The sequence below is a fragment of the Salvelinus fontinalis genome, chromosome 11 (genome assembly GCF_029448725.1).
Source record: "Salvelinus fontinalis isolate EN_2023a chromosome 11, ASM2944872v1, whole genome shotgun sequence".
NCBI lineage: Eukaryota > Metazoa > Chordata > Actinopteri > Salmoniformes > Salmonidae > Salvelinus > Salvelinus fontinalis.
Window position 1 is genome coordinate 57,483,957 of NC_074675.1, and position 27,932 is coordinate 57,511,888.

Genomic DNA, 27,932 nt, shown 5'->3' on the forward strand with positions numbered 1-27,932 from the left:
CCGAGTGCTGAAGTGCGTAGCGTGTAGAAATCGTCTGTCCTCGGTTGCAACACTCACTACCGAGTTCCAAACTGCCTCTAGAAGCAACGTCAGCACAAGAACTGTTCGTCGGGAGCTTCAGGAAATGGGTTTCCATGGCCAAGCAGCCGCACACAAGCCTAAGATCACCACGCTCAATGCCAAGCATCGGCTGGAGTGGTGTAAAGCTCGCCGCCATTGGACTCTGGAGCAGTGGAAACACGTTCTCTGGAGTGATGAATCACGCTTCACCATCTGGCAGTTCGACGGACAAATCTGGGTTTGTCGGATGCCAGGAGAACGCAACCTGACCCAATGCATAGTGTCAACTGTAAAGTTTGGTGGAGGAGGAATAATGGTCTGGAACTGTTTTTCATGGTTCGGGCCGCTTAGTTCCAGTGAAGGAAAATGTTCATGCTACAGCATACAATGACATTCTAGACGATTCTGTGTTTCTAACTTTGTGGCAACCGTTTGAGGAAGTGGTTTTGTCGAAATCGGTGTGGAAGAACTTGACTGGACTGCACAGAGCCCTGACCTCAACCCCATCGAACACCTTTGGGATGAATTGGAACGCCGACTGTGAGCCAGGCCTAATCGCCCAACATCAGTGCCTGACCTCACTAATGCTCTTGTTGCTGAATGGAAGCAAGTCCCCGCAGTAATGTTCCAACATCTAGTGGAAAGCCTTCCCAGAAGAGTGGAGGCTGTTACAGCAGCAATGTTCCAACATCTAGTGGAAAGCCTTCCCAGAAGAGTGGAGGCTGTTACAGCAGCAATGTTCCAACATCTAGTGGAAAGCCTTCCCAGAAGAGTGGAGGCTGTTACAGCAGCAATGTTCCAACATCTAGTGGAAAGCCTTCCCAGAAGAGTGGAGGCTGTTATAGCAGCAATGTTCCAACATCTAGTGGAAAGCCTTCCCAGAAGAGTGGAGGCTGTTATAGCAGCAATGTTCCAACATCTAGTGGAAAACCTTCCCAGAAGAGTGGAGGCTGTTACAGCAGCAATGTTCCAACATCTAGTGGAAAGCCTTCCCAGAAGAGTGGAGGCTGTTATAGCAGCAATGTTCCAACATCTAGTGGAAAACCTTCCCAGAAGAGTGGAGGCTGTTACAGCAGCAATATTCCAACATCTAGTGGAAAGCCTTCCCAGAAGAGTGGAGGCTGTTATAGCAGCAATGTTCCAACATCTAGTGGAAAGCCTTCCCAGAAGAGTGGAGGCTGTTACAGCAGCAATGTTCCAACATCTAGTGGAAAGCCTTCCCAGAAGAGTGGAGGCTGTTATAGCAGCAATGTTCCAACATCTAGTGGAAAGCCTTCCCAGAAGAGTGGAGGCTGTTACAGCAGCAATGTTCCAACATCTAGTGGAAAGCCTTCCCAGAAGAGTGGAGGCTGTTACAGCAGCAATGTTCCAACATCTAGTGGAAAGCCTTCCCAGAAGAGTGGAGGCTGTTACAGCAGCAATGTTCCAACATCTAGTGGAAAGCCTTCCCAGAAGAGTGGAGGCTGTTATAGCAGCAATGTTCCAACATCTAGTGGAAAGCCTTCCCAGAAGAGTGGAGGCTGTTATAGCAGCAATGTTCCAACATCTAGTGGAAAACCTTCCCAGAAGAGTGGAGGCTGTTACAGCAGCAATGTTCCAACATCTAGTGGAAAGCCTTCCCAGAAGAGTGGAGGCTGTTATAGCAGCAATGTTCCAACATCTAGTGGAAAACCTTCCCAGAAGAGTGGAGGCTGTTACAGCAGCAATATTCCAACATCTAGTGGAAAGCCTTCCCAGAAGAGTGGAGGCTGTTATAGCAGCAATGTTCCAACATCTAGTGGAATGCCTTCCCAGAAGAGTGGAGGCTGTTACAGCAGCAATGTTCCAACATCTAGTGGAAAGCCTTCCCAGAAGAGTGGAGGCTGTTATAGCAGCAATGTTCCAACATCTAGTGGAAAACCTTCCCAGAAGAGTGGAGGCTGTTATAGCAGCAATGTTCCAACATCTAGTGGAAAGCCTTCCCAGAAGAGTGGAGGCTGTTATAGCAGCAATGTTCCATCATCTAGTAGAAAGCCTTCCCAGAAGAGTGGAGGCTGTTATAGCAGCAATGTTCCAACATCCTAGTGGAAAGCCTTCCCAGAAGAGTGGAGGCTGTTATAGCAGCAATGTTCCAACATCCTAGTGGAAAGCTTTCCCAGAAGAGTGGAGGCTGTTATAGCAGCAATGTTCCAACATCCTAGTGGAAAGCCTTCCCAGAAGAGTGGAGGCTGTTATAGCAGCAATGTTCCAACATCTAGTGGAAAGCCTTCCCAGAAGAGTGGAGGCTGTTATAGAAGCAATGTTCCAACATCTAGTGGTAAGCCTTCCTAGAAGAGTGGAGGCTGTTACAGCAGATGTTCGACGAACAGGTGTCCACACACTTTTGGTCATGTAGTCTACACACATTGAAGTATAGACTGTCAGGATATCAGGACAAAGAACAATGGGGGGGGGGTTGAGGGTCTCATTAGTAACAATGGGGGGGGGGGTTGAGGGTCTCATTAGTAACAATGGGGGGGGGGTTGAGGGTCTCATTAGTAACAATGGGGGGGTTGAGGGTCTCATTAGTAACAATGGGGGGGTTGAGGGTCTCATTAGTAACAATGGGGGGGGTTGAGGGTCTCATTAGTAACAATGGGGGGGTTGAGGGTCTCATTAGTAACAATGGGGGGGGGGTTGAGGGTCTCATTAGTAACAATGGGGGGGGGGGTTGAGGGTCTCATTAGTAACAATGGGGGGGGTTGAGGGTCTCATTAGTAACAATGGGGGGGGGTTTGAGGGTCTCATTAGTAACAATGGGGGGGGGGGTTGAGGGTCTCATTAGTAACAATGGGGGGGGGGGTCTCATTAGTAACAATGGGGGGGTTGAGGGTCTCATTAGTAACAATGGGGGGGTTGAGGGTCTCATTAGTAACAATGGGGGGGTTGAGGGTCTCATTAGTAACAATGGGGGGGGTTGAGGGTCTCATTAGTAACAATGGGGGGGGTTGAGGGTCTCATTAGTAACAATGGGGGGGGTTGAGGGTCTCATTAGTAACAATGGGGGGGGGTTGAGGGTCTCATTAGTAACAATGGGGGGGTTGAGGGTCTCATTAGTAACAATGGGGGGGGTTGAGGGTCTCATTAGTAACATTGGGGGGGGGTTGAGGGTCTCATTAGTAACAATGGGGGGGTTGAGAGTCTCATTAGTAACAATGGGGGGGGGTTGAGGGTCTCATTAGTAACAATGGGGGGGTTGAGGGTCTCATTAGTAACAATGGGGGGGGGGGGGTTGAGGGTCTCATTAGTAACAATGGGGGGGGGGGGGGGTTGAGGGTCTCATTAGTAACAATGGGGGGGTTGAGGGTCTCATTAGTAACAATGGGGGGGTTGAGGGTCTCATTAGTAACAATGGGGGGGTTGAGGGTCTCATAAGTAACAATGGGGGGGGTTGAGGGTCTCATTAGTAACAATGGGGGGGGTTGAGGGTCTCATTAGTAACAATGGGGGGGTTGAGGGTCTCATTAGTAACAATGGGGGGGTTGAGGGTCTCATTAGTAACAATGGGGGGGTTGAGGGTCTCATTAGTAACAATGGGGGGGTTGAGGGTCTGATTAGTAACAATTGGGGGGGTTGAGGGTCTCATTAGTAACAATGGGGGGGTTGAGGGTCTCATTAGTAACAATGGGGTCTCATTAGTAACAATGGGGGGGTTGAGGGTTTCATTAGTAACAATGGGGGGGGTTGAAGGTCTCATTAGTAACAATGGGGGGGCTCATTAGTAACAATTGGGGGGTTGAGGGTCTCATTAGTAACAATGGGGGGGTTGAGGGTCTCATTAGTAACAATGGGGGGGTTGAGGGTCTCATTAGTAACAATGGGGGGGTTGAGGGTCTCATTAGTAACAATGGGGGGGTTGAGGGTCTCATTAGTAACAATGGGGGGGTTGAAGGTCTCATTAGTAACAATGGGTGGGTTGAGGGTCTCATTAGTAACAATGGGTGGGTTGAGGGTCTCATTAGTAACAATGGGGGGGTTGAGGGTCTCATTAGTAACAATGGGTGGGTTGAGGGTCTCATTAGTAACAATGGGGGGGTTGAAGGTCTCATTAGTAACAATGGGGGGGTTGAGGGTCTCATTAGTAACAATGGGGGAGATGAGGGTCTCATTAGTAACAATGGAGGGGGTTGAAGGTCTCATTAGTAACAATGGGGGGGTTGAGGGTCTCATTAGTAACAATGGGGGGTTGAGGGTCTCATTAGTAACAATGGGGGGGTTGAAGGTCTCATTAGTAACAATGGGGGAGATGAGGGTGTCATTAGTAACAATAGGGGGGTTGAGGGTCTCATTAGTAACAATGGGGGGGTTGAAGGTCTCATTAGTAACAATGGGGGGGGGGTTGAGGGTCTCATTAGTAACAATGGGGGGGTTGAAGGTCTCATTAGTAACAATGGGGGGGTTGAAGGTCTCATTAGTAACAATGGGGGAGATGAGGGTCTCATTAGTAACAATGGGGGGGTTGAAGGTCTCATTAGTAACAATGGGGGGGTTGAAGGTCTCATTAGTAACAATGGGGGGGGGTTGAAGGTCTCATTAGTAACAATATGGAGGGGGGGGGGGGGTTGAGGGTCTCATTAGTAACAATGGGGGGGGGGGTGAGGGTCTCTTTAGTAACTATGGGGGGGTTGAGGGTCTCATTAGTAACAATGGGGGGGATGAGGGTCTCATTAGTAACAATGGGGGGGTTGAGGGTCTCATTAGAAACAATGGGGGGGTTGAGGGTCTCATTAGTAACAATGGGGTCTCATTAGTAACAATGGGGGGGTTGAGGGTCTCATTAGTAACAATGGGGGGGATGAGGGTCTCATTAGTAACAATGGGGGGGTTGAGGGTCTCATTAGTAACAATGGGGTCTCATTAGTAACAATGGGGGGGTTGAAGGTCTCATTAGTAACAATGGGGGGGGTTGAAGGTCTCATTAGTAACAATGGGGGGGTTGAGGGTCTCAGTAACAATGGGGGGGTTGAAGGTCTCTAGTAACAATGGGGGGGTTGAGGGTCTCATTAGTAACAATGGGGGGTTGAGGGTCTCATTAGTAACAATGGGGGGGTTGAGGGTCTCATTAGTAACAATGGGGAGGTTGAAGGTCTCATTAGGAACAATGGGGGGGTTGAGGGTCTCATAATTAACAATGGGGGGGTTGAGGGTTGAAGGTCTCATTAGGAACAATGGGGGGGTTGAGGGGGGTAGTTCTCATTGTAACAGTGGAGGAGATGAGGGGGGGGGGGTAGTTCCCATTGTAACAGTGGAGGAGATGAGGGGGGGGGGTAGTTCTCATTGTAACAGTGGAGGAGATGAGGGGGGTAGTTCTCATTGTAACAGTGGAGGAGATGAGGGGGGGTAGTTCTCATTGTAACAGTGGAGGAGATGAGGGGGGGGGGTAGTTCTCATTGTAACAGTGGAGGAGATGAGGGGGGGGTAGTTCTCATTGTTACAGTGGAGGAGATGAGGGGGGGGGTAGTTCTCATTGTAACAGTGGAGGAGATGAGGGGGGGTAGTTATCATTGTAACAGTGGAGGAGATGAGGGGGGGGTAGTTCTCATTGTAACAGTGGAGGAGATGAGGGGGGGGTAGTTCTCATTGTAACAGTGGAGGAGATGAGGGGGGTAGTTCTCATTGTAACAGTGGAGGAGATGAGGGGGGTAGTTCTCATTGTAACAGTGGAGGAGATGAGGGGGGTAGTTCTCATTGTAACAGTGGAGGAGATGAGGGGGGTAGTTCTCATTGTAACAGTGGAGGAGATGAGGGGGGTAGTTCTCATTGTAACAGTGGAGGAGATGAGGGGGGTAGTTCTCATTGTAACAGTGGAGGAGATGAGGGGGGTAGTTCTCATTGTAACAGTGGAGGAGATGAGGGGGGTAGTTCTCATTGTAACAGTGGAGGAGATGAGGGGGGTAGTTCTCATTGTAACAGTGGAGGAGATGAGGGGGGTAGTTCTCATTGTAACAGTGGAGGAGATGAGGGGGGGTAGTTCTCATTGTAACAGTGGAGGAGATGAGGGGGGGTAGTTCTCATTGTAACAGTGGAGGAGATGAGGGGGGGTAGTTCTCATTGTAACAGTGGAGGAGATGAGGGGGGGTAGTTCTCATTGTAACAGTGGAGGAGATGAGGGGGGGTAGTTCTCATTGTAACAGTGGAGGAGATGAGGGGGGTAGTTCTCATTGTAACAGTGGAGGAGATGAGGGGGGGGGTAGTTCTCATTGTAACAGTGGAGGAGATGAGGGGGGGTAGTTCTCATTGTAACAGTGGAGGAGATGAGGGGGGGTAGTTCTCATTGTAACAGTGGAGGAGATGAGGGGGGGGGGTAGTTCTCATTGTAACAGTGGAGGAGATGAGGGGGGTAGTTCTCATTGTAACAGTGGAGGAGATGAGGGGGGGGGTAGTTCTCATTGTAACAGTGGAGGAGATGAGGGGGGGGGTAGTTCTCATTGTAACAGTGGAGGAGATGAGGGGGGTAGTTCTCATTGTAACAGTGGAGGAGATGAGGGGGGGGTAGTTCTCATTGTAACAGTGGAGGAGATGAGGGGGGTAGTTCTCATTGTAACAGTGGAGGAGATGAGGGGGGGGTAGTTCTCATTGTAACAGTGGAGGAGATGAGGGGGGGGTAGTTCTCATTGTAACAGTGGAGGAGATGAGGGGGGGTAGTTCTCATTGTAACAGTGGAGGAGATGAGGGGGGTAGTTCTCATTGTAACAGTGGAGGAGATGAGGGGGGTAGTTCTCATTGTAACAGTGGTGGAGATGAGGGGGGGGGGTAGTTCTCATTGTAACAGTGGAGGAGATGAGGGGGGTAGTTCTCATTGTAACAGTGGAGGAGATGAACCACCCAGGTCTCTATTAGGACCAGTCAGTAGTAACCACCCAGGTCTCTATAAGGACCAGTCAGTAGTAACCACCCAGGTCCTCATCAGGACCAGTCAGTAGTAACCACCCAGGTCCTCATTAGGACCAGTCAGTAGTAACCACCCAGGTCTCTATTAGGACCAGTCAGTAGTAACCACCCAGGTCTCTATAAGGACCAGTCAGTAGTAACCACCCAGGTCTCTATTAGGACCAGTCAGTAGTAACCACCCAGGTCTCTATAAGGACCAGTCAGTAGTAACCACCCAGGTCCTCATCAGGACCAGTCAGTAGTAACCACCCAGGTCCTCATTAGGACCAGTCAGTAGTAACCACCCAGGTCTCTATAAGGACCAGTCAGTAGTAACCACCCAGGTCTCCATTAGGACCAGTCAGTAGTAACCACCCAGGTCTCCATTAGGACCAGTCAGTAGTAACCACCCAGGTCCTCATTAGGACCAGTCAGTAGTAACCACCCAGGTCTCTATAAGGACCAGTCAGTAGTAACCACCCAGGTCTCCATTAGGACCAGTCAGTAGTAACCACCCAGGTCTCTATTAGGACCAGTCAGTAGGAACCACCCAGGTCTCTATAAGGACCAGTTAGTAGTAACCACCCAGGTCTCCATTAGGACCAGTCAGTAGTAACCACCCAGGTCTCTATTAGGACCAGTCAGTAGGAACCACCCAGGTCTCTATAAGGACCAGTCAGTAGTAACCACCCAGGTCTCTATTAGGACCAGTCAGTAGTAACCACCCAGGTCTCTATAAGGACCAGTCAGTAGTAACCACCCAGGTCTCCATTAGGACCAGTCAGTATTAACCACCCAGGTCTCTATAAGGACCAGTCAGTAGGAACCACCCAGGTCCTCATTAGGACCAGTCAGTAGTAACCACCCAGGTCTCCATTAGGACCAGTCAGTAGTAACCACCCAGGTCTCCATTCGGGACCAGTCAGTAGTAACCACCCAGGTCTCCATTAGGACCAGTCAGTAGTAACCACCCAGGTCTCTATAAGGACCAGTCAGTAGTAACCACCCAGGTCCTCATTAGGACCAGTCAGTAGTAACCACCCAGGTCTCTATAAGGACCAGTCAGTAGTAACCACCCAGGTCTCCATTAGGACCAGTCAGTAGTAACCACCCAGGTCCTCATTAGGACCAGTCAGTAGTAACCACCCAGGTCTCCATTAGGACCAGTCAGTAGGAACCACCCAGGTCTCCATTAGGACCAGTCAGTAGGAACCACCCAGGTCTCCATTAGGACCAGTCAGTAGTAACCACCCAGGTCTCCATTAGGACCAGTCAGTAGTAACCACCCAGGTCCTCATTAGGACCAGTCAGTAGTAACCACCCATGTCCTCATTAGGACCAGTCAGTAGTAACCACCCAGGTCTCCATTAGGACCAGTCAGTAGTAACCACCCAGGTCTCCATTAGGACCAGTCAGTAGTAACCACCCAGGTTTCCATTAGGACCAGTCAGTAGTAACCACCCAGGTCTCCATTAGGACCAGTCAGTAGTAACCACCCAGGTCCTCATTTTGACCAGTCAGTAGGAACCACCCAGGTCCTCATTAGGACCAGTCAGTAGTAACCACCCAGGTCTCTATTAGGACCAGTCAGTAGTAACCACCCAGGTCTCTATAAGGACCAGTCAGTAGTAACCACCCAGGTCTCTATAAGGACCAGTCAGTAGTAACCACCCAGGTCTCTATAAGGACCAGTCAGTAGTAACCACCCAGGTCTCCATTAGGACCAGTCAGTAGTAACCACCCAGGTCCTCATTAGGACCAGTCAGTAGTAACCACCCAGGTCTCTATAAGGACCAGTCAGTAGTAACCACCCAGGTCTCCATTAGGACCAGTCAGTAGGAACCACCCAGGTCTCTATTAGGACCAGTCAGTAGGAACCACCCAGGTCTCTATAAGGACCAGTTAGTAGTAACCACCCAGGTCTCCATTAGGACCAGTCAGTAGTAACCACCCAGGTCTCTATTAGGACCAGTCAGTAGGAACCACCCAGGTCTCTTTAAGGACCAGTCAGTAGTAACCACCCAGGTCTCCATTAGGACCAGTCAGTATTAACCACCCAGGTCTCTATAAGGACCAGTCAGTAGGAACCACCCAGGTCTCTATAAGGACCAGTCAGTAGTAACCACCCAGGTCCTCATTAGGACCAATCAGTAGTAACCACCCAGGTCTCCATTAGGACCAGTCAGTAGTAACCACCCAGGTCTCCATTAGGACCAGTCAGTAGTAACCACCCAGGTCTCCATTAGGACCAGTCAGTAGTAACCACCCAGGTCTCTATAAGGACCAGTCAGTAGTAACCACCCAGGTCCTCATTAGGACCAGTCAGTAGTAACCACCCAGGTCTCTATAAGGACCAGTCAGTAGTAACCACCCAGGTCTCCATTAGGACCAGTCAGTAGTAACCACCCAGGTCCTCATTAGGACCAGTCAGTAGTAACCACCCAGGTCCTCATTAGGACCAGTCAGTAGTAACCACCCAGGTCCTCATTAGGACCAGTCAGTAGTAACCACCCAGGTCCTCATTAGGACCAGTCAGTAGTAACCACCCAGGTCTCCATTAGGACCAGTCAGTAGGAACCACCCAGGTCCTCATTAGGACCAGTCAGTAGTAACCACCCAGGTCTCCATTAGGACAAGTCAGTAGGAACCACCCAGGTCCTCATTAGGACCAGTCAGTAGTAACCACCCAGGTCTCCATTAGGACCAGTCAGTAGTAACCACCCAGGTCCTCATTAGGACCAGTCAGTAGTAACCACCCATGTCCTCATTAGGACCAGTCAGTAGTAACCACCCAGGTCTCCATTAGGACCAGTCAGTAGTAACCACCCAGGTCCTCATTAGGACCAGTCAGTAGTAACCACCCATGTCCTCATTAGGACCAGTCAGTAGTAACCACCCAGGTCTCCATTAGGACCAGTCAGTAGTAACCACCCAGGTCTCCATTAGGACCAGTCAGTAGTAACCACCCAGGTCCTCATTAGGACCAGTCAGTAGTAACCACCCATGTCCTCATTAGGACCAGTCAGTAGTAACCACCCAGGTCTCCATTAGGACCAGTCAGTAGTAACCACCCAGGTCTCCATTAGGACCAGTCAGTAGTAACCACCCAGGTTTCCATTAGGACCAGTCAGTAGTAACCACCCAGGTCTCCATTAGGACCAGTCAGTAGTAACCACCCAGGTCCTCATTTTGACCAGTCAGTAGGAACCACCCAGGTCCTCATTAGGACCAGTCAGTAGTAACCACCCAGGTCTCTATTAGGACCAGTCAGTAGTAACCACCCAGGTCCTCATTAGGACCAGTCAGTAGTAACCACCCAGGTCCTCATTAGGACCAGTCAGTAGTAACCACCCAGGTCCTCATTAGGACCAGTCAGTAGTAACCACCCAGGTCCTCATTAGGACCAGTCAGTAGTAACCACCCAGGTTTCCATTAGGACCAGTCAGTAGTAACCACCCAGGTCTCCATTAGGACCAGTCAGTAGTAACCACCCAGGTCCTCATTTTGACCAGTCAGTAGGAACCACCCAGGTCCTCATTAGGACCAGTCAGTAGTAACCACCCAGGTCTCTATAAGGACCAGTCAGTAGTAACCACCCAGGTCCTCATTAGGACCAGTCAGTAGTAACCACCCAGGTCCTCATTAGGACCAGTCAGTAGTAACCACCCAGGTCCTCATTAGGACCAGTCAGTAGTAACCACCCAGGTCCTCATTAGGACCAGTCAGTAGTAACCACCCAGGTCTCCATTAGGACCAGTCAGTAGTAACCACTCAGGTCTCTATAAGGACCAGTCAGTAGTAACCACCCAGGTCCTCATTAGGACCAGTCAGTAGTAACCACCCAGGTCTCCATTAGGACCAGTCAGTAGTAACCACCCAGGTCCTCATTAGGACCAGTCAGTAGGAACCACCCAGGTCTCTATAAGGACCAGTCAGTAGTAACCACCCAGGTCCTCATCAGGACCAGTCAGTAGTAACCACCCAGGTCCTCATTAGGACCAGTCAGTAGTAACCACCCAGGTCTCCATTAGGACCAGTCAGTAGGAACTTCCAGGTCTCTATAAGGACCAGTCAGTAGTAACCACCCAGGTCCTCATCAGGACCAGTCAGTAGTAACCACCCAGGTCCTCATTAGGACCAGTCAGTAGTAACCACCCAGGTCTCCAGTAGGACCAGTCAGTAGGAACCACCCAGGTCCTCATTAGGACCAGTCAGTAGTAACCACCCAGGTCTCCATTAGGACCAGTCAGTAGTAACCACCCAGGTCCTCATTAGGACCAGTCAGTAGTAACCACCCATGTCCTCATTAGGACCAGTCAGTAGTAACCACCCAGGTCTCCATTAGGACCAGTCAGTAGTAACCACCCAGGTCTCCATTAGGACCAGTCAGTAGTAACCACCCAGGTTTCCATTAGGACCAGTCAGTAGTAACCACCCAGGTCCTCATTAGGACCAGTCAGTAGTAACCACCCAGGTCCTCATTAGGACCAGTCAGTAGTAACCACCCAGGTCTCCATTAGGACCAGTCAGTAGTAACCACTCAGGTCTCTATAAGGACCAGTCAGTAGTAACCACTCAGGTCTCTATAAGGACCAGTCAGTAGTAACCACCCAGGTCCTCATTAGGACCAGTCAGTAGTAACCACCCAGGTCTCCATTAGGACCAGTCAGTAGTAACCACCCAGGTCCTCATTAGGACCAGTCAGTAGGAACCACCCAGGTCTCTATAAGGACCAGTCAGTAGTAACCACCCAGGTCCTCATCAGGACCAGTCAGTAGTAACCACCCAGGTCTCCATTAGGACCAGTCAGTAGTAACCACCCAGGTCTCCATTAGGACCAGTCAGTAGTAACCACCCAGGTCCTCATTAGGACCAGTCAGTAGTAACCACCCAGGTCTCCATTAGGACCAGTCAGTAGTAACCACCCAGGTCTCCATTAGGACCAGTCAGTAGTAGCCACCCAGGTCTCCATTAGGACCAGTCAGTAGGAACCACCCAGGTCTCTATAAGGACCAGTCAGTAGTAACCACCCAGGTCTCCATTAGGACCAGTCAGTAGTAACCACCCAGGTCTCTATAAGGACCAGTCAGTAGTAACCACCCAGGTCTCCATTAGGACCAGTCAGTAGTAACCACCCAGGTCTCCATTAGGACCAGTCAGTAGTAACCACCCAGGTCTCCATTAGGACCAGTCAGTAGTAACCACCCAGGTCTCCATTAGGACCAGTCAGTAGTAACCACCCAGGTCCTCATTAGGACCAGTCAGTAGTAACCACCCAGGTCTCCATTAGGACCAGTCAGTAGTAACCACCCAGGTCTCCATTAGGACCAGTCAGTAGTAACCACCCAGGTCCTCATTAGGACCAGTCAGTAGTAACCACCCAGGTCCTCATTAGGACCAGTCAGTAGTAACCACCCAGGTCCTCATTAGGACCAGTCAGTAGTAACCACCCAGGTCCTCATTAGGACCAGTCAGTAGTAACCACCCAGGTCTCCATTAGGACCAGTCAGTAGGAACCACCCAGGTCCTCATTAGGACCAGTCAGTAGTAACCACCCAGGTCTCCATTAGGACCAGTCAGTAGGAACCACCCAGGTCCTCATTAGGACCAGTCAGTAGTAACCACCCAGGTCTCCATTAGGACCAGTCAGTAGTAACCACCCAGGTCCTCATTAGGACCAGTCAGTAGTAACCACCCATGTCCTCATTAGGACCAGTCAGTAGTAACCACCCAGGTCTCCATTAGGACCAGTCAGTAGTAACCACCCAGGTCTCCATTAGCACCAGTCAGCAGTAACCACCCAGGTCTCCATTAGGACCAGTCAGTAGTAACCACCCAGGTCCTCATTAGGACCAGTCAGCAGTAACCACCCAGGTCTCCATTAGGACCAGTCAGTAATAACCACCCAGGTCTCCATTAGGACCAGTCAGTAGTAACCACCCAGGTCTCCATTAGGACCAGTCAGTAGTAACCACCCAGGTCTCCATTAGGACCAGTCAGTAGTAACCACCCAGGTCCTCATTAGGACCAGTCAGTAGTAACCACCCAGGTCTCCATTAGGACCAGTCAGTAGTAACCACCCAGGTCTCCATTAGCACCAGTCAGCAGTAACCACCCAGGTCTCTATTAGGACCAGTCAGTAGTAACCACCCAGGTCTCCATTAGGACCAGTCAGTAGTAACCACCCAGGTCTCCATTAGCACCAGTCAGTAATAACCACCCATGTCTCTATTAGGACCAGTCAGTAGTAACCACCCAGGTCTCTATAAGGACCAGTCAGTAGTAACCACCCAGGTCTCTATTAGGACCAGTCAGTAGTAACCACCCAGGTCCTCATTAGGACCAGTCAGTAGTAACCACCCAGGTCCTCATTAGGACCAGTCAGTAGTAACCACCCAGGTCTCTATAAGGACCAGTCAGTAGTAACCACCCAGGTCTCTATAAGGACCAGTCAGTAGTAACCACCCAGGTCTCCATTAGGACCAGTCAGTAGTAACCACCCAGGTCCTCATTAGGACCAGTCAGTAGTAACCACCCAGGTCCTCATTAGGACCAGTCAGTAGTAACCACCCAGGTCTCCATTAGGACCAGTCAGTAGGAACCACTCAGGTCTCTATAAGGACCAGTCAGTAGTAACCACCCAGGTCCTCATTAGGACCAGTCAGTAGTAACCACCCAGGTCCTCATTAGGACCAGTCAGTAGTAACCACCCAGGTCCTCATTAGGACCAGTCAGTAGTAACCACCCAGGTCTCCATTAGGACCAGTCAGTAGGAACCACCCAGGTCCTCATTAGGACCAGTCAGTAGTAACCACCCAGGTCTCCATTAGGACCAGTCAGTAGTAACCACCCAGGTCTCTATAAGGACCAGTCAGTAGTAACCACTCAGGTCTCTATAAGGACCAGTCAGTAGTAACCACTCAGGTCTCTATAAGGACCAGTCAGTAGTAACCACCCAGGTCCTCATTAGGACCAGTCAGTAGTAACCACCCAGGTCTCCATTAGGACCAGTCAGTAGTAACCACCCAGGTCCTCATTAGGACCAGTCAGTAGGAACCACCCAGGTCTCTATAAGGACCAGTCAGTAGTAACCACCCAGGTCCTCATCAGGACCAGTCAGTAGTAACCACCCAGGTCTCCATTAGGACCAGTCAGCAGTAACCACCCAGGTCTCCATTAGGACCAGTCAGTAGTAACCACCCAGGTCCTCATTAGGACCAGTCAGTAATAACCACCCAGGTCTCCATTAGGACCAGTCAGTAGTAACCACCCAGGTCTCCATTAGGACCAGTCAGTAGTAGCCACCCAGGTCTCCATTAGGACCAGTCAGTAGTAACCACCCAGGTCTCTATAAGGACCAGTCAGTAGTAACCACCCAGTTCTCCATTAGGACCAGTCAGTAGTAACCACCCAGGTCTCTATAAGGACCAGTCAGTAGTAACCACCCAGGTCTCCATTAGGACCAGTCAGTAGTAACCACCCAGGTCTCCATTAGGACCAGTCAGTTGTAACCACCCAGGTCTCCATTAGGACCAGTCAGTAGTAACCACCCAGGTCTCCATTAGGACCAGTCAGTAGTAACCACCCAGGTCCTCATTAGGACCAGTCAGTAGTAACCACCCAGGTCTCCATTAGGACCAGTCAGTAGTAACCACCCAGGTCTCCATTAGCACCAGTCAGCAGTAACCACCCAGGTCTCCATTAGGACCAGTCAGTAGTAACCACCCAGGTCCTCATTAGGACCAGTCAGCAGTAACCACCCAGGTCTCCATTAGGACCAGTCAGTAATAACCACCCAGGTCTCCATTAGGACCAGTCAGTAGTAACCACCCAGGTCTCCATTAGGACCAGTCAGTAGTAACCACCCAGGTCTCCATTAGGACCAGTCAGTAGTAACCACCCAGGTCCTCATTAGGACCAGTCAGTAGTAACCACCCAGGTCTCCATTAGGACCAGTCAGTAGTAACCACCCAGGTCTCCATTAGCACCAGTCAGCAGTAACCACCCAGGTCTCCATTAGGACCAGTCAGTAGTAACCACCCAGGTCCTCATTAGGACCAGTCAGCAGTAACCACCCAGGTCTCCATTAGGACCAGTCAGCAGTAACCACCCATGTCTCTATTAGGACCAGTCAGTAGTAACCACCCAGGTCTCCATTAGGACCAGTCAGTAGTAACCACCCAGGTCTCCATTAGGACCAGTCAGTAGTAACCACCCAGGTCCTCATTAGGACCAGTCAGTAGTAACCACCCAGGTCTCCATTAGGACCAGTCAGTAGTAACCACCCAGGTCTCCATTAGCACCAGTCAGCAGTAACCACCCAGGTCTCTATTAGGACCAGTCAGTAGTAACCACCCAGGTCTCCATTAGGACCAGTCAGTAGTAACCACCCAGGTCTCCATTAGCACCAGTCAGCAGTAACCACCCATGTCTCTATTAGGACCAGTCAGTAGTAACCACCCAGGTCTCTATAAGGACCAGTCAGTAGTAACCACCCAGGTCTCTATTAGGACCAGTCAGTAGTAACCACCCAGGTCCTCATTAGGACCAGTCAGTAGTAACCACCCAGGTCCTCATTAGGACCAGTCAGTAGTAACCACCCAGGTCTCTATAAGGACCAGTCAGTAGTAACCACCCAGGTCTCTATAAGGACCAGTCAGTAGTAACCACCCAGGTCTCCATTAGGACCAGTCAGTAGTAACCACCCAGGTCCTCATTAGGACCAGTCAGTAGTAACCACCCAGGTCCTCATTAGGACCAGTCAGTAGTAACCACCCAGGTCTCCATTAGGACCAGTCAGTAGGAACCACTCAGGTCTCTATAAGGACCAGTCAGTAGTAACCACCCAGGTCCTCATTTGGACCAGTCAGTAGTAACCACCCAGGTCCTCATTAGGACCAGTCAGTAGTAACCACCCAGGTCCTCATTAGGACCAGTCAGTAGTAACCACCCAGGTCTCCATTAGGACCAGTCAGTAGTAACCACCCAGGTCCTCATTAGGACCAGTCAGTAGGAACCACCCAGGTCTCTATAATGACCAGTCAGTAGGAACCACCCAGGTCTCCATTAGGACCAGTCAGTAGTAACCACCCAGGTCCTCATTAGGACCAGTCAGTAGTAACCACCCAGGTCTCTATAAGGACCAGTCAGTAGTAACCACCCAGGTCCTCATCAGGACCAGTCAGTAGTAACCACCCAGGTCTCTATTAGGACCAGTCAGTAGTAACCACCCAGGTCCTCATCAGGACCAGTCAGTAGTAACCACCCAGGTCTCTATAAGGACCAGTCAGTAGTAACCACCCAGGTCCTCATTAGGACCAGTCAGTAGGAACCACCCAGGTCCTCATTAGGACCAGTCAGTAGTAACCACCCAGGTCTCTATTAGGACCAGTCAGTAGGAACCACCCAGGTCCTCATTAGGACCAGTCAGTAGTAACCACCCAGGTCTCTATAAGGACCAGTCAGCAGTAACCACCCAGGTCTCTATAAGGACCAGTCAGTAGTAACCACCCAGGTCTCTATAAGGACCAGTCAGTAGTAACCACCCAGGTCCTCATTAGGACCAGTCAGTAGTAACCACCCAGGTCTCTATAAGGACCAGTCAGTAGTAACCACCCAGGTCTCTATAAGGACCAGTCAGTAGTAGCCACCCAGGTCCTCATTAGGACCAGTCAGCAGTAACCACCCAGGTCCTCATTAGGACCAGTCAGTAGTAACCACCCAGGTCCTCATTAGGACCAGTCAGTAGGAACCACCCAGGTCTCTATAAGGACCAGTCAGTAGTAACCACCCAGGTCCTCATAATGACCAGTCGGTAGGAACCACCCAGGTCTCCATTAGGACCAGTCAGTAGTAACCACCCAGGTCCTCATTAGGACCAGTCAGTAGTAACCACCCAGGTCTCTATAAGGACCAGTCAGTAGTAACCACCCAGGTCTCCATTAGGACCAGTCAGTAGTAACCACCCTGGTCTCCATTAGGACCAGTCAGTAGTAACCACCCAGGTCTCCATTAGGACCAGTCAGTAGTAACCACCCAGGTCCTCATTAGGACCAGTCAGCAGTAACCACCCAGGTCTCCATTAGGACCAGTCAGTAGTAGCCACCCAGGTCTCCATTAGGACCAGTCAGTAGTAACCACCCAGGTCTCCATTAGGACCAGTCAGAATTAACCACCCAGGTCTCCATTAGGACCAGTCAGTAGTAACCACCCAGGTCTCCATTAGGACCAGTCAGTAGTAACCACCCAGGTCTCTATAAGGACCAGTCAGTAGTAACCACCCAGGTCTCTATAAGGACCAGTCAGTAGTAACCACCCAGGTCTCCATTAGGACCAGTCAGTAGTAACCACCCAGGTCCTCATTAGGACCAGTCAGTAGTAACCACCCAGGTCCTCATTAGGACCAGTCAGTAGTAACCACCCAGGTCTCCATTAGGACCAGTCAGTAGGAACCACTCAGGTCTCTATAAGGACCAGTCAGTAGTAACCACCCAGGTCCTCATTAGGACCAGTCAGTAGTAACCACCCAGGTCCTCATTAGGACCAGTCAGTAGTAACCACCCAGGTCCTCATTAGGACCAGTCAGTAGTAACCACCCAGGTCTCCATTAGGACCAGTCAGTAGGAACCACCCAGGTCCTCATTAGGACCAGTCAGTAGTAACCACCCAGGTCTCCATTAGGACCAGTCAGTAGTAACCACCCAGGTCTCTATAAGGACCAGTCAGTAGTAACCACTCAGGTCTCTATAAGGACCAGTCAGTAGTAACCACTCAGGTCTCTATAAGGACCAGTCAGTAGTAACCACCCAGGTCCTCATTAGGACCAGTCAGTAGTAACCACCCAGGTCTCCATTAGGACCAGTCAGTAGTAACCACCCAGGTCCTCATTAGGACCAGTCAGTAGGAACCACCCAGGTCTCTATAAGGACCAGTCAGTAGTAACCACCCAGGTCCTCATCAGGACCAGTCAGCAGTAACCACCCAGGTCTCCATTAGGACCAGTCAGCAGTAACCACCCAGGTCTCCATTAGGACCAGTCAGTAGTAACCACCCAGGTCCTCATTAGGACCAGTCAGTAATAACCACCCAGGTCTCCATTAGGACCAGTCAGTAGTAACCACCCAGGTCTCCATTAGGACCAGTCAGTAGTAGCCACCCAGGTCTCCATTAGGACCAGTCAGTAGTAACCACCCAGGTCTCTATAAGGACCAGTCAGTAGTAACCACCCAGTTCTCCATTAGGACCAGTCAGTAGTAACCACCCAGGTCTCTATAAGGACCAGTCAGTAGTAACCACCCAGGTCTCCATTAGGACCAGTCAGTAGTAACCACCCAGGTCTCCATTAGGACCAGTCAGTTGTAACCACCCAGGTCTCCATTAGGACCAGTCAGTAGTAACCACCCAGGTCTCCATTAGGACCAGTCAGTAGTAACCACCCAGGTCCTCATTAGGACCAGTCAGTAGTAACCACCCAGGTCTCCATTAGGACCAGTCAGTAGTAACCACCCAGGTCTCCATTAGCACCAGTCAGCAGTAACCACCCAGGTCTCCATTAGGACCAGTCAGCAGTAACCACCCAGGTCCTCATTAGGACCAGTCAGCAGTAACCACCCAGGTCTCCATTAGGACCAGTCAGTAATAACCACCCAGGTCTCCATTAGGACCAGTCAGTAGTAACCACCCAGGTCTCCATTAGGACCAGTCAGTAGTAACCACCCAGGTCTCCATTAGGACCAGTCAGTAGTAACCACCCAGGTCCTCATTAGGACCAGTCAGTAGTAACCACCCAGGTCTCCATTAGGACCAGTCAGTAGTAACCACCCAGGTCTCCATTAGCACCAGTCAGCAGTAACCACCCAGGTCTCTATTAGGACCAGTCAGTAGTAACCACCCAGGTCTCCATTAGGACCAGTCAGTAGTAACCACCCAGGTCTCCATTAGCACCAGTCAGCAGTAACCACCCATGTCTCTATTAGGACCAGTCAGTAGTAACCACCCAGGTCTCTATAAGGACCAGTCAGTAGTAACCACCCAGGTCTCTATTAGGACCAGTCAGTAGTAACCACCCAGGTCCTCATTAGGACCAGTCAGTAGTAACCACCCAGGTCCTCATTAGGACCAGTCAGTAGTAACCACCCAGGTCTCTATAAGGACCAGTCAGTAGTAACCACCCAGGTCTCTATAAGGACCAGTCAGTAGTAACCACCCAGGTCTCCATTAGGACCAGTCAGTAGTAACCACCCAGGTCCTCATTAGGACCAGTCAGTAGTAACCACCCAGGTCCTCATTAGGACCAGTCAGTAGTAACCACCCAGGTCTCCATTAGGACCAGTCAGTAGGAACCACTCAGGTCTCTATAAGGACCAGTCAGTAGTAACCACCCAGGTCCTCATTTGGACCAGTCAGTAGTAACCACCCAGGTCCTCATTAGGACCAGTCAGTAGTAACCACCCAGGTCCTCATTAGGACCAGTCAGTAGTAACCACCCAGGTCTCCATTAGGACCAGTCAGTAGTAACCACCCAGGTCCTCATTAGGACCAGTCAGTAGGAACCACCCAGGTCTCTATAATGACCAGTCAGTAGGAACCACCCAGGTCTCCATTAGGACCAGTCAGTAGTAACCACCCAGGTCCTCATTAGGACCAGTCAGTAGTAACCACCCAGGTCTCTATAAGGACCAGTCAGTAGTAACCACCCAGGTCCTCATCAGGACCAGTCAGTAGTAACCACCCAGGTCTCTATTAGGACCAGTCAGTAGTAACCACCCAGGTCCTCATCAGGACCAGTCAGTAGTAACCACCCAGGTCTCTATAAGGACCAGTCAGTAGTAACCACCCAGGTCCTCATTAGGACCAGTCAGTAGGAACCACCCAGGTCCTCATTAGGACCAGTCAGTAGTAACCACCCAGGTCTCTATTAGGACCAGTCAGTAGGAACCACCCAGGTCCTCATTAGGACCAGTCAGTAGTAACCACCCAGGTCTCTATAAGGACCAGTCAGCAGTAACCACCCAGGTCTCTATAAGGACCAGTCAGTAGTAACCACCCAGGTCTCTATAAGGACCAGTCAGTAGTAACCACCCAGGTCCTCATTAGGACCAGTCAGTAGTAACCACCCAGGTCTCTATAAGGACCAGTCAGTAGTAACCACCCAGGTCTCTATAAGGACCAGTCAGTAGTAGCCACCCAGGTCCTCATTAGGACCAGTCAGCAGTAACCACCCAGGTCCTCATTAGGACCAGTCAGTAGTAACCACCCAGGTCCTCATTAGGACCAGTCAGTAGGAACCACCCAGGTCTCTATAAGGACCAGTCAGTAGTAACCACCCAGGTCCTCATAATGACCAGTCGGTAGGAACCACCCAGGTCTCCATTAGGACCAGTCAGTAGTAACCACCCAGGTCCTCATTAGGACCAGTCAGTAGTAACCACCCAGGTCTCTATAAGGACCAGTCAGTAGTAACCACCCAGGTCTCCATTAGGACCAGTCAGTAGTAACCACCCTGGTCTCCATTAGGACCAGTCAGTAGTAACCACCCAGGTCTCCATTAGGACCAGTCAGTAGTAACCACCCAGGTCCTCATTAGGACCAGTCAGCAGTAACCACCCAGGTCTCCATTAGGACCAGTCAGTAGTAGCCACCCAGGTCTCCATTAGGACCAGTCAGTAGTAACCACCCAGGTCTCCATTAGGACCAGTCAGAATTAACCACCCAGGTCTCCATTAGGACCAGTCAGTAGTAACCACCCAGGTCTCCATTAGGACCAGTCAGTAGTAACCACCCAGGTCTCCATTAGGACCAGTCAGTAGTAACCACCCAGGTCTCCATTAGCACCAGTCAGCAGTAACCACCCAGGTCTCCATTAGGACCAGTCAGTAGTAACCACCCAGGTCCTCATTAGGACCAGTCAGTAGTAACCACTCAGGTCTCCATTAGGACCAGTCAGTAGTAACCACCCAGGTCCCCATTAGGACCAGTCAGTAGTAACCACCCAGGTCTCCATTAGGACCAGTCAGTAGTAACCACCCAGGTCTCTATAAGGACCAGTCAGTAGGAACCACCCAGGTCTCCATTAGGACCAGTCAGTAGTAACCACCCAGGTCTCTATAAGGACCAGTCAGTAGTAACCACCCAGGTCTCCATTAGGACCAGTCAGTAGTAACCACCCAGGTCTCTATAAGGACCAGTCAGTAGTAACCACCCAGGTCTCCATTAGGACCAGTCAGTAGTAACCACCCAGGTCTCCATTAGGACCAGTCAGTAGTAACCACCCAGGTCTCCATTAGGACCAGTCAGTTGTAACCACCCAGGTCTCCATTAGGACCAGTCAGTAGTAACCACCCAGGTCTCCATTAGGACCAGTCAGTAGTAACCACCCAGGTCCTCATTAGGACCAGTCAGTAGTAACCACCCAGGTCTCCATTAGGACCAGTCAGTAGTAACCACCCAGGTCTCCATTAGCACCAGTCAGCAGTAACCACCCAGGTCTCCATTAGGACCAGTCAGTAGTAACCACCCAGGTCCTCATTAGGACCAGTCAGCAGTAACCACCCAGGTCTCCATTAGGACCAGTCAGTAATAACCACCCAGGTCTCCATTAGGACCAGTCAGTAGTAACCACCCAGGTCTCCATTAGGACCAGTCAGTAGTAACCACCCAGGTCTCCTTTAGGACCAGTCAGTAGTAACCACCCAGGTCCTCATTAGGACCAGTCAGTAGTAACCACCCAGGTCTCCATTAGGACCAGTCAGTAGTAACCACCCAGGTCTCCATTAGCACCAGTCAGCAGTAACCACCCAGGTCTCTATTAGGACCAGTCAGTAGTAACCACCCAGGTCTCCATTAGGACCAGTCAGTAGTAACCACCCAGGTCTCCATTAGCACCAGTCAGCAGTAACCACCCAGGTCTCTATTAGGACCAGTCAGTAGTAACCACCCAGGTCTCTATAAGGACCAGTCAGTAGTAACCACCCAGGTCCTCATTAGGACCAGTCAGTAGTAACCACCCAGGTCTCTATAAGGACCAGTCAGTAGTAACCACCCAGGTCTCTATAAGGACCAGTCAGTAGTAACCACCCAGGTCCTCATTAGGACCAGTCAGTAGTAACCACCCAGGTCCTCATTAGGACCAGTCAGTAGTAACCACCCAGGTCTCCATTAGGACCAGTCAGTAGTAACCACTCAGGTCTCAATAAGGACCAGTCAGTAGTAACAACCCAGGTCCTCATTAGGACCATTCAGTAGTAACCACCCAGGTCTCAATTAGGACCAGTCAGTAGTAACCACCCAGGTCCTCATTAGGACCAGTCAGTAGTAACCACCCAGGTCCTCATTAGGACCAGTCAGTAGTAACCACCCAGGTCCTCATTAGGACCAGTCAGTAGTAACCACCCAGGTCCTCATTAGGACCAGTCAGTAGGAACCACCCAGGTCTCTATAATGACCAGTCAGTAGGAACCACCCAGGTCTCCATTAGGACCAGTCAGTAGTAACCACCCAGGTCCTCATTAGGACCAGTCAGTAGTAACCACCCAGGTCTCTATAAGGACCAGTCAGTAGTAACCACCCAGGTCCTCATCAGGACCAGTCAGTAGTAACCACCCAGGTCTCTATTAGGACCAGTCAGTAGTAACCACCCAGGTCCTCATCAGGACCAGTCAGTAGTAACCACCCAGGTCCTCATCAGGACCAGTCAGTAGTAACCACCCAGGTCTCTATAAGGACCAGTCAGTAGTAACCACCCAGGTCCTCATTAGGACCAGTCAGTAGGAACCACCCAGGTCCTCATTAGGACCAGTCAGTAGTAACCACCCAGGTCTCTATTAGGACCAGTCAGTAGGAACCACCCAGGTCCTCATTAGGACCAGTCAGTAGTAACCACCCAGGTCTCTATAAGGACCAGTCAGCAGTAACCACCCAGGTCTCTATAAGGACCAGTCAGTAGTAACCACCCAGGTCCTCATCAGGACCAGTCAGTAGTAACCACCCAGGTCTCTATTAGGACCAGTCAGTAGTAACCACCCAGGTCCTCATCAGGACCAGTCAGTAGTAACCACCCAGGTCCTCATCAGGACCAGTCAGTAGTAACCACCCAGGTCTCTATAAGGACCAGTCAGTAGTAACCACCCAGGTCCTCATTAGGACCAGTCAGTAGGAACCACCCAGGTCCTCATTAGGACCAGTCAGTAGTAACCACCCAGGTCTCTATTAGGACCAGTCAGTAGGAACCACCCAGGTCCTCATTAGGACCAGTCAGTAGTAACCACCCAGGTCTCTATAAGGACCAGTCAGCAGTAACCACCCAGGTCTCTATAAGGACCAGTCAGTAGTAACCACCCAGGTCTCTATAAGGACCAGTCAGTAGTAACCACCCAGGTCCTCATTAGGACCAGTCAGTAGTAACCACCCAGGTCTCTATAAGGACCAGTCAGTAGTAACCACCCAGGTCTCCATTAGGACCAGTCAGCAGTAACCACCCAGGTCCTCATTAGGACCAGTCAGTAGTAACCACCCAGGTCCTCATTAGGACCAGTCAGTAGGAACCACCCAGGTCTCTATAAGGACCAGTCAGTAGTAACCACCCAGGTCCTCATAATGACCAGTCGGTAGGAACCACCCAGGTCTCCATTAGGACCAGTCAGTAGTAACCACCCAGGTCCTCATTAGGACCAGTCAGTAGTAACCACCCAGGTCTCTATAAGGACCAGTCAGTAGTAACCACCCAGGTCCTCATCAGGACCAGTCAGTAGTAACCACCCAGGTCTCTATTAGGACCAGTCAGTAGTAACCACCCAGGTCCTCATCAGGACCAGTCAGTAGTAACCACCCAGGTCTCTATAAGGACCAGTCAGTAGTAACCACCCAGGTCCTCATTAGGACCAGTCAGTAGGAACCACCCAGGTCCTCATTAGGACCAGTCAGTAGGAACCACCCAGGTCTCTATAATGACCAGTCAGTAGGAACCACCCAGGTCTCCATTAGGACCAGTCAGTAGTAACCACCCAGGTCCTCATTAGGACCAGTCAGTAGTAACCACCCAGGTCTCTATAAGGACCAGTCAGTAGTAACCACCCAGGTCCTCATCAGGACCAGTCAGTAGTAACCACCCAGGTCTCTATTAGGACCAGTCAGTAGTAACCACCCAGGTCCTCATCAGGACCAGTCAGTAGTAACCACCCAGGTCCTCATCAGGACCAGTCAGTAGTAACCACCCAGGTCTCTATAAGGACCAGTCAGTAGTAACCACCCAGGTCCTCATCAGGACCAGTCAGTAGGAACCACCCAGGTCTCCATTAGGACCAGTCAGTAGTAACCACCCAGGTCCTCATCAGGACCAGTCAGTAGTAACCACCCAGGTCTCTATTAGGACCAGTCAGTAGGAACCACCCAGGTCCTCATTAGGACCAGTCAGTAGTAACCACCCAGGTCTCTACAAGGACCAGTCAGCAGTAACCACCCAGCTCTCTTTAAGGACCAGTCAGTAGTAACCACCCAGGTCTCTATAAGGACCAGTCAGTAGTAACCACCCAGGTCCTCATTAGGACCAGTCAGTAGTAACCACCCAGGTCTCTATAAGGACCAGTCAGTAGTAACCACCCAGGTCTCCATTAGGACCAGTCAGCAGTAACCACCCAGGTCCTCATTAGGACCAGTCAGTAGTAACCACCCAGGTCCTCATTAGGACCAGTCAGTAGAAACCACCCAGGTCTCTATAAGGACCAGTCAGTAGTAACCACCCAGGTCTCTATAAGGACCAGTCAGTAGTAACCACCCAGGTCTCTATTAGGACCAGTCAGTAGGAACCACCCAGGTCCTCATTAGGACCAGTCAGTAGTAACCACCCAGGTCTCCATTAGGACCAGTCAGTAGTAACCACCCAGGTCCTCATTAGGACCAGTCAGTAGGAACCACCCAGGTCTCTATAAGGACCAGTCAGTAGTAACCACCCAGGTCCTCATCAGGACCAGTCAGTAGTAACCACCCAGGTCTCCATTAGGACCAGTCAGTAGTAACCACCCAGGTCTCCATTAGGACCAGTCAGTAGTAACCACCCAGGTCCTCATTAGGACCAGTCAGTAGTAACCAGCCAGGTCTCCATTAGGACCAGTCAGTAGTAACCACCCAGGTCTCCATTAGGACCAGTCAGTAGTAGCCACCCAGGTCTCCATTAGGACCAGTCAGTAGTAACCACCCAGGTCTCTATAAGGACCAGTCAGTAGTAACCACCCAGGTCTCCATTAGGACCAGTCAGTAGTAACCACCCAGGTCTCTATAAGGACCAGTCAGTAGTAACCACCCAGGTCTCCATTAGGACCAGTCAGTAGTAACCACCCTGGTCTCCATTAGGACCAGTCAGTAGTAACCACCCAGGTCTCCATTAGGACCAGTCAGTAGTAACCACCCAGGTCCTCATTAGGACCAGTCAGCAGTAACCACCCAGGTCTCCATTAGGACCAGTCAGTAGTAGCCACCCAGGTCTCCATTAGGACCAGTCAGTAGTAACCACCCAGGTCTCCATTAGGACCAGTCAGTAGTAACCACCCAGGTCTCCATTAGGACCAGTCAGTAGTAACCACCCAGAACTCCATTAGGACCAGTCAGTAGTAACCACCCAGGTCTCCATTAGGACCAGTCAGTAGTAACCACCCAGGTCTCCATTAGCACCAGTCAGCAGTAACCACCCAGGTCTCCATTAGGACCAGTCAGTAGTAACCACCCAGGTCCTCATTAGGACCAGTCAGTAGTAACCACTCAGGTCTCCATTAGGACCAGTCAGTAGTAACCACCCAGGTCCCCATTAGGACCAGTCAGTAGTAACCACCCAGGTCTCCATTAGGACCAGTCAGTAGTAACCACCCAGGTCTCTATAAGGACCAGTCAGTAGTAACCACCCAGGTCTCCATTAGGACCAGTCAGTAGTAACCACCCAGGTCTCTATAAGGACCAGTCAGTAGTAACCACCCAGGTCTCCATTAGGACCAGTCAGTAGTAACCACCCAGGTCTCTATAAGGACCAGTCAGTAGTAACCACCCAGGTCTCCATTAGGACCAGTCAGTAGTAACCACCCAGGTCCTCATTAGGACCAGTCAGCAGTAACCACCCAGGTCTCCATTAGGACCAGTCAGTAGTAGCAACCCAGGTCTCCATTAGGACCAGTCAGTAGTAACCACCCAGGTCTCCATTAGGACCAGTCAGTAGTAACCACCCAGGTCTCCATTAGGACCAGTCAGTAGTAACCACCCAGGTCTCCATTAGGACCAGTCAGTAGTAACCACCCAGGTCTCCATTAGGACCAGTCAGTAGTAACCACCCAGGTCTCCATTAGCACCAGTCAGCAGTAACCACCCAGGTCTCCATTAGGACCAGTCAGTAGTAACCACCCAGGTCCTCATTAGGACCAGTCAGTAGTAACCAATCAGGTCTCCATTAGGACCAGTCAGTAGTAACCACCCAGGTCCCCATTAGGACCAGTCAGTAGTAACCACCCAGGTCTCCATTAGGACCAGTCAGTAGTAACCACCCAGGTCTCTATAAGGACCAGTCAGTAGTAACCACCCAGGTCTCCATTAGGACCAGTCAGTAGTAACCACCCAGGTCTCTATAAGGACCAGTCAGTAGTAACCACCCAGGTCTCTATAAGGACCAGTCAGTAGTAACCACCCAGGTCCTCATCAGGACCAGTCAGTAGTAACCACCCAGGTCTCTATTAGGACCAGTCAGTAGTAACCACCCAGGTCCTCATCAGGACCAGTCAGTAGTAACCACCCAGGTCTCTATATGGACCAGTCAGTAGTAACCACCCAGGTCCTCATTAGGACCAGTCAGTAGGAACCACCCAGGTCCTCATTAGGACCAGTCAGTAGTAACCACCCAGGTCTCTATTAGGACCAGTCAGTAGGAACCACCCAGGTCCTCATTAGGACCAGTCAGTAGTAACCACCCAGGTCTCTATAAGGACCAGTCAGCAGTAACCACCCAGCTCTCTATAAGGACCAGTCAGTAGTAACCACCCAGGTCTCTATAAGGACCAGTCAGTAGTAACCACCCAGGTCCTCATTAGGACCAGTCAGTAGTAACCACCCAGGTCTCTATAAGGACCAGTCAGTAGTAACCACCCAGGTCTCCATTAGGACCAGTCAGCAGCAACCACCCAGGTCCTCATTAGGACCAGTCAGTAGTAACCACCCAGGTCCTCATTAGGACCAGTCAGTAGGAACCACCCAGGTCTCTATAAGGACCAGTCAGTAGTAACCACCCAGGTCCTCATCAGGACCAGTCAGTAGTAACCACCCAGGTCTCCATTAGGACCAGTCAGTAGTAACCACCCAGGTCTCCATTAGGACCAGTCAGTAGTAACCACCCAGGTCCTCATTAGGACCAGTCAGTAGTAACCACCCAGGTCTCCATTAGGACCAGTCAGTAGTAACCACCCAGGTCTCCATTAGGACCAGTCAGTAGTAGCCACCCAGGTCCTCATCAGGACCAGTCAGTAGTAACCACCCAGGTCTCTATAAGGACCAGTCAGTAGTAACCACCCAGGTCTCCATTAGGACCAGTCAGTAGTAACCACCCAGGTCTCTATAAGGACCAGTCAGTAGTAACCACCCAGGTCTCCATTAGGACCAGTCAGTAGTAACCACCCTGGTCTCCATTAGGACCAGTCAGTAGTAACCACCCAGGTCTCCATTAGGACCAGTCAGTAGTAACCACCCAGGTCCTCATTAGGACCAGTCAGCAGTAACCACCCAGGTCTCCATTAGGACCAGTCAGTAGTAGCCACCCAGGTCTCCATTAGGACCAGTCAGTAGTAACCACCCAGGTCTCTATAAGGACCAGTCAGTAGTAACCACCCAGGTCTCCATTAGGACCAGTCAGTAGTAACCACCCAGGTCTCCATTAGGACCAGTCAGTAGTAACCACCCAGGTCTCCATTAGGACCAGTCAGTAGTAACCACCCAGGTCTCCATTAGGACCAGTCAGTAGT

The 27,932-nt window shown here is 50.8% G+C and overlaps 1 protein-coding gene across 1 annotated transcript in view; it reads left to right on the top strand.

The window, feature by feature from the left end:
• LOC129864762 (F-box/WD repeat-containing protein 7-like) overlaps nucleotides 1-27,932 on the top strand; it is a 126,722-nt gene that overhangs the window by 62,828 nt on the left and 35,962 nt on the right. The window lies entirely within an intron of this gene.